This window comes from Nothoprocta perdicaria, unplaced genomic scaffold, assembly GCF_003342845.1.
Source record: "Nothoprocta perdicaria isolate Ctin4 unplaced genomic scaffold, notPer1 scaffold_22, whole genome shotgun sequence".
In the NCBI taxonomy this organism is placed as follows: Eukaryota; Metazoa; Chordata; class Aves; order Tinamiformes; family Tinamidae; genus Nothoprocta; species Nothoprocta perdicaria.
Window position 1 is genome coordinate 4833906 of NW_020455415.1, and position 7381 is coordinate 4841286.

Genomic DNA, 7381 nt, shown 5'->3' on the forward strand with positions numbered 1-7381 from the left:
GCAGTCTCTGTTCTTCATCCATTATTTAGACTTTTCTGACTGTAACAGCAACATTCGCCTTGTATACCTTGTGTGGGGTTTAAAATATAGATAAAAGTAGAAGGTCGGACTTGAAACACAGAYTCTGACGGTTGCTGCTGACTTTGTCTGGAAGCTACAAAATCTTGAGCTGTCTGTGCCCAGTGATGGTATTGGTACAATTGTTTTTGTTTTTTTTTTTCTTCTTTCCTCCAGTTGATATTCCTGCAAACTGTCTTGATATTTGATATGTTCATTGAGCCTTTCAATTTCAAAAAGTTCTGGGGCCTGGCTGGCTTTAGGACGGGGGAAGAGTCTTCATGTAACTTTTGCTTCTAGGCCCAATCCTGACTCAAGATAGTAGTCCATGGAAATGCCTACTGCTCTCCTCACTAAAATGAGTTGGGGAGGAACAGGCAGGTGTCTCCATCCAGGATCCAGAAGGCTCTAATTGGCACCTCYGGTAGGAGATTCAACGAATCTAAGGACTTTCCCTTTCAATTATAAATGCCCATGTTTTTTTTTTATGTCAGCTTTCTTCAACCATCCAGCAAATGGGTTTTGAGCACAAAATGTTTGTGGGAAACAAATTTCGAAGTCAAGGGATGAATGGTCCCAGAAAGCATCCTTTCTATTTGAATGGGAGCAAAACAGCCAGGGCATGCATCCAACCAGGAGACAGAGATATGCCATGTGACAGAGCCAACCAATTGCAAATGAGCTCCAACTTCAAATATTCATGAGGGATCCACAGATCTGCTAGACACTGGCTATAACTGATGAACAAAAGGAAATTGCTAACCAGCTAGGGATACTCCTCAAGCACAGAAAAGAGGTGGAAGCCAATGAATCAAGTCCTGATTATGCATTATTCACCAATACCTGCTGTGCTGTGCAGAAAGGCGTGATGCATCGTATGAAGAACTAGGAGATGCATCCTTCCTGAACTAAATATCTTACAGATTCTTCCACATAATTACTTTATTCACCTTACTGATAACTGAATGCAAAGGCCCTGTGAAAGACATGGCCTGAAGAAGGATCTCAATGAAGTGACTATACCTTTTAACGATTAGGAAGAATCCTGGGCAAGATATCTTCTCACAGACACTGTCACATGCTACAGCATGTGGCACAGACATCAGCAGTAAGCACCCAACTACAGAAAAAAACCTGCACTTACCATCCACAAATATGTTAGGTTTTATTTATTCTTGCAATAAACAGTATTTGCAGAGAAAGAAAGAACTGATTCAGCTAAACACAGATCCAAGAYTTCCAGTGACCAGCTGCAACAGGAACCTTCTCAGAAGCTGTCTCTTTCCAAGCCCAAGGCCTGCACCCTTTGCTCTCATTATCATTTGGTTTAGGCTTGACCTTGCAGGGATCTTCAGGCTAGGCATGAATTTCATCCTGGAAGCACTTAGATCTGTGCCAGCAATCATATAATAGCACTAGATACTTTAATGACAGGTATTGTTAAGATGTCCTCATATCCCATCTGTCACTTTCAAAATAACTTTTTCTCGCTATAGCCTGAGAGAAAACGTATCAGTTGAGAGAAGGTTTGCTGTGGTTTCTACAGAGACTCTCATCAGTTTTTATGGATGTTGGATCACTTGGGGCCCTACTGACCCCAACAAAACTATAACTCTGGATATAGTTTTGATGAATGAGAAACACTATGTCTTGAAGGGGGAGACAGTGAATACATTTCTTTTTTTTTTGTCTGAAATACCTTAGTTAGCACTTCCTCTCCAAAGGCCAAGTTGTTGTTGTGAAGCGATGTTGGAGCATGGATCAGTCTGTGCTGTGTGGTCACAGTAGCTATGATGAGACATGGTCCATAAGTAAGTCCTTCACCAAGGAGCTGTATTTTCCTTTTCCTCTCAACTTTCTGAACGTGAAGCATTTCCCTTCACTGTGTCTGGAGCTTCAGATCATCTGGCAAAGATATTAACACTGAACATGAGAGACAAGATACACAAATGCCACTATGTAGAGCACAAATAGAGCAAAACATGCACCATAGAAACATATACCCCAAACCACTGGCTTCTGATCTACTGATCCTGGATCTGAGGATCATAACAGCACTACATGGACTGAAATTGGCCTATCAGGGGCTTGTGGGACCCCCAGAAACAGCATTGAGGAGCATCTCTGAGGTACCCAAGGTGATATTCTTAACTCATCAACAGGTAGSTCGAGTCAGGTCTGCAATTTATTCATCCCAGGATCCTGGATATTAAGGGGAAATAAAGAAATAAGACTAGCAATAAATGCAGGAATCACAGCACTGCTAGTTAGAACTGATTAAACTGATTATTAAATTCAGAGATTCTTGCATGAGGAATATGGGACTCTTTTTTTATCTATACAAATGTCTCACTTTTAATCTTACTAAATTCCTAGCCACAGTGGTAGCCTGGCACTAAATAATGATCCGTGCAAAAGTGCCTACTTTTCACCCATGTTCAGCACATTTGGGAATCTATTTCCATTCTGGTGCTTTGAATGTTCACTTTCTGACACCTAAAGCTAGGTGACTACCCTCATACTTAATCACTGAAGTATAAAACCCACTGAATACCCTACAGTTCCTGCTGAGAGTGATAAGAAATGCAAGGGCTCAATGTTCCAGCATTTTTTATCATGGGGGCTTTTCTCTGATAGTCAGTGACAAAAGTTCAACACCCCAGGTTCAGCTTCATGCTTCCCTGCRGTTCCTAGTGCAGATACTGAGTGCTTGATGAGCCTGCTGATAGCTGTGGGGACTGAAGACACCCCACATTTCCAAGCTTAGGCCGTCTGCATGCAATAATCTCTCAGAAGCCTGGGTGTTACTTTTGTTTTCTTCTGCTGGTACTGTCCATTTTGCCTTTGGCAAACATYGATTTTCCACAATTCCCTGAAGCCCTTATAAAGCAGCTGCCAACACGGCTCCCTCGTGGGCCACTTCTTTTATTTGTTGAACAAAAGAATCATCAACATTGTCTTCAGTGATGTTCGGTGAGTTGAGTTCCGGACTAGGATGCCGAGCTCCCTCTCCTGGCTGYTGGATCAAAAAGAATAGCTGAAAAGTCCTTCCTGTCCAGCAAATCTGAAGTGCTGGACTCTGCCTGAAGAAAGAAAAAAACCCTAAACTTTCAAATCCAACACCTTCCTCCCCAAGAAGCATATTTGGAAAAAAAGATTCCAGCTTTGGAGTGAAGTATTTTAAATTATCTTTTTTCTCTTTTTTTCTCATCTATCACTATTAGCAAGCGGAGCCCACTGGACAAATAGCATTGACTGTCTCTGCAGAAAATCCACAGTTAACCTCATGGCAGAGTACACATCTTGCCCACCCTACTCCTGACTCCTGCAGCTGTCTCTACACCTACAGCTTTCAACTCTTCTCTTCCTACCACAACAACTCACTTTTAGCAACCTGTTTTCTGCTCTGCAGCCCATCATAAGGGCTTTGGGGACTGGCATGGTGAAAGGTGTGAGAACTGAAGGCAGATGAACATACGGGAAAGGGATAGATGGCAGTCCTCRAGCTGGGCACAGGTACAACAGAACACAGTCATACTCACTTTTCCCAGCTTCAAGGAGGATCCAGGGTAGATAACATGGGTGGCAGATGCTGCTTGTATGAGTTGCACCGGTTTCTCATTGGTTTTTCTCAAGGCCAAATCCTGCTTGAGCTAGACTTGTTCTGACAGGATGGGAAAACGAGCTTCAGAGCATAGTGATAAACTGCTCAAAGGTGGAAGAGGCTCCGTATGTGAAAAGGAAACGAAAGCTCAGCAACAAAGTCACCTCTGTTGCCTCAGGCAATCTGAGGGATGACAAAAGTTGAGACATGTAGCATATCGGCAGAAGACAAAAGCCATCCCTGGAGGGCAGAAAGAAAGGGGGAGCACATGGCATACAAGGAATTTAATGTAGGGAAAAATACACCAATTGATGCCATTTAAAGGATGCTTCTGCATATATAACATAGGATAGTAGTGCACAGCAGTATTGACTATGATTCTTAGCACCATTTATGCTCCAAAGCCACTGAATCTCTAGCAACACCATTAGCCAGCAGCTGACTAAGTGGCACCCTGGAACATAAATAACTTGGGTATCTGGGACTTTTTTTTTTTCTAGTCCTACAACTCCTTTCTACTCTGCCTATAACATCAGGTCTGCTAGAAATGGACAGGAATTTGTAATGAACCAAAACACACAGCTCAATGATCCTTTCCTAGCATTTGAGCTGCACCAAGTACACAGRGAAACTGTTTGACTTTTTCCAGGAACAAGATTATTCCTCTCTGCTAAGGACCTGTGTTTGTCCATTTCCACAGATCCAATAATTTCCTAAGGCCAGAGAGGTCAGGGCAGCTTCTATCTTTTTTGGCCTAGAAGATTGAAGAAGAGCAAATGGCCTGGAAGCCACCAGAACACAAGGTGCAGCTCTAATGTGAGAGAACAGCTGGGATGTGCACAGAGCTGTTGGAAACACAGGGGGACACCGAATGGAGGGTATATAGATCAGTGCTGTGAGTTTCAGCAGAGCAGAAAATTGGACATTCCTCAATGCAAAGGGCTTGGCACAGATGGAATAACCGGGAATATGTTTCAGGGTACCCTGCAGATTGCACCAGTATGGTGCATCTGGAATTGGAGTAGTGGATGGTCACCAAGCAGGGCCCTCTTCGTTTGGGTGCCAGGACACTGACTCAGCCAGCTCTGCTGCAGAGCAGTGAAGAACAAAGTCCTACGCATGTTGATTGTTCTGAAGGTAAGGTGAAGCGAGTAATAAAGGTGGGTGATGAGACATAAGGTCTGTCCTCTGCCAAGCTGTCCTGCACCAAGATGCCAATGCTTTCCTGCAACTCGCTGGGGCTCATCTGGCTGCCAGGCTGACTCAGCATTGCCTGACCTGCTTTCACTCTCGTCTCCAGCAGTGTGTCAGCACCCGTGTGTCTGCAAAGAAGGGCAGCGTCATCTTCTCCAGTGGGCTGGAGACTCCAGGAAAGAGGACCTCACCTGGCAACTACCGGAGGACAGCAGTGAAGGCAAGGTTTACACAAGGAAGGTGGACTCAGAATAACTGTAGCTTTTCAGAGGGATTCATTCAGGCACAAAAGCTTCCCATACTCTTTATCACCTAAATTCTCATGAAAGTCCTCTCCTGGGTGCCTCATTCCCATGAGATCCTTTAAGATCCAGTCCACAGAACAAAAGTGTGCAAATAAAAGAAGAGTTAAAGTGGTATGTGGGCAAGGTGGAAGCCGGTACCGCAGCAATATCTTTCAGCGAGGCAGCTCTATTTCCCCTTTCTATCATATGCACTTAAAAGCTTTTAAGTGAACAATCTATCCCTTCTGCTGGCAAACCCAGTGCTGGGCTGCTCTTTAGTCTCTTAAATCATTTTAAAATAGAGAGTCTTGCTGTTTTAAAAGCCTTTGCTCTCTCCTGGCTGCAGGAAACCTCTGAGCAGCTCAGCAAAGCTCCCTGCACTTGCAAGGCACCAGTACAGGGGCTTTCCAGGGATCCATACGAGCCAGAAAGGGCTGGGCACTGCCTCACAGTGACAGCACACTGGTCCAAGCAAGAGTTTTCTCACTACATCATTGCTAGGTTCTCMATCAGCACCCCATTGCCTAGATTTTCCTTTTTGTCTTTTTTTGTTTATTTTTCATTTAATCTATTAGCTCTTTGTGCCTCCAGGTACTCTTATCTGGTATTAGTTAAGCTCCTTAGGGACAAGAGAGCAAAATTACCCAAATTCCTACTTGTTCAGGCACAGCTTTGGATGAAATGTCCTTCATTCTGTCTTTCTCATCCAGACCTTGTTTTCAAGATGTTTCACTTCTCCAGCTTCACCCTTCATGTAAGATCCTGTCAGRAAGAGTGAGGTGGTGGGGATCTTGTGGAGACCCAGAGCGCTGTACCCCCTCCTCAGGGATGGAAGGACATCTGCCACTTCAATTTCCCCTTGCCAACACCATTGGAAACTTCTGGATGTGGTTCCTGCTCAGTTTCAATATCAAATGTAACAATATTTGTGTCAGGAAGAAAGAGACCATTAGAATTACTAGGGATGTCAGTCTGGGCAGTCAGAGATGCATCATCTCCAAATCGCAAGCCCTTAACAGCCTTCCTGGGCATTATTCAGCTCTGGTCCTCCACACACAGGGAGGGGGTGGAGTGAGGTTATTCACTCATTAGCAGCAATCTGGACAGCCAAAGAAAGGCCCTGGCATCACCCTGGCTCGTTTACCTCTCCAGCACACACACAACACCCGTGAGATGCTTCTGGCCTGATTTCTCTCAATTTCTCCTGCACAAGATACCTGGGAAGAGGGGCTGGAGATTACTCCTACTCATGCTCACCTGCCCAGCAGATCCAGTCCCTTTACCTGCTCATCCCTCACTTGACAAGGAGAAAAATTCTTCTTGCTTTACCACTAGAAGCTCTAAATTAGCAGTATATTGCAGATCTTCCCTCTACAGCCAGGGGAACATTAGTGTTTGATTTGTTTGTATTATGTCTTGCACTGTTCCTGGAGATTTTATGTTCTCGGTCACTAGGAAATGAGTCATATGGAGCAGRCAGGATGCTGCGCAGTGTGGCAAGTGACCTGCAGCCACCAAGCATGGCCAGAGCTGCACTTACTSCATCGGGAGCTAAGAGTCTGCTCCGAACCCAACCTAGTGTGATGAGGCCGGAGAGACATTCCTATTTTACCCTGAACTTCCTCCACGCACTCCAGGGTATTTGCTAGATGACACAAGGGACCCYTTTTCCTCCTGCCCTCCTCTGAAAGGGGTTCACACTGGTCTGGCGGGCCCACCTCAGAGTTGCTGAACTTTCCTTGCGCTCCGCCAGGGATCCTCCCTCTCGTCCGTGCCTGTTGGCTCATTTATCTGCAGGATCAGTTGTAGCCATATTGATTTTCCCCTTCTCTCCCCCTGCTCCCTGTGTTTGCTTTTTGAATTATGCAGCGGTGCAGTTTTTCCTCCTTGCGAGGAGCGAGTGAATTGCAGAGGATCAATTGAGCCCTGCCATAGTTTAGTCGGGAATCCCCAGTAGGGGCCAGAAGAGAGAAAGGAGAAGAGAAGATAATGAAGACAGGGTCGATCAATCCAATCGCGGTGCAAAAGAAAGGAAAAGAAGAGAGAAAGGGGCTTGAATAATCAGTCAGTTTTCCTCATGCCGTTCTCAGATCCCCCARTCTCAATCAATAATCAACTTTGACACGCATTGCTTCAGAAGCAAACACACACACACACAAAATCCCCCTAAACTCAAATAATGTTGTGCTTTATAGCATAAGAATAGGCAATGATGCTCTGGTAGRGATGAGGGTAGGGATGA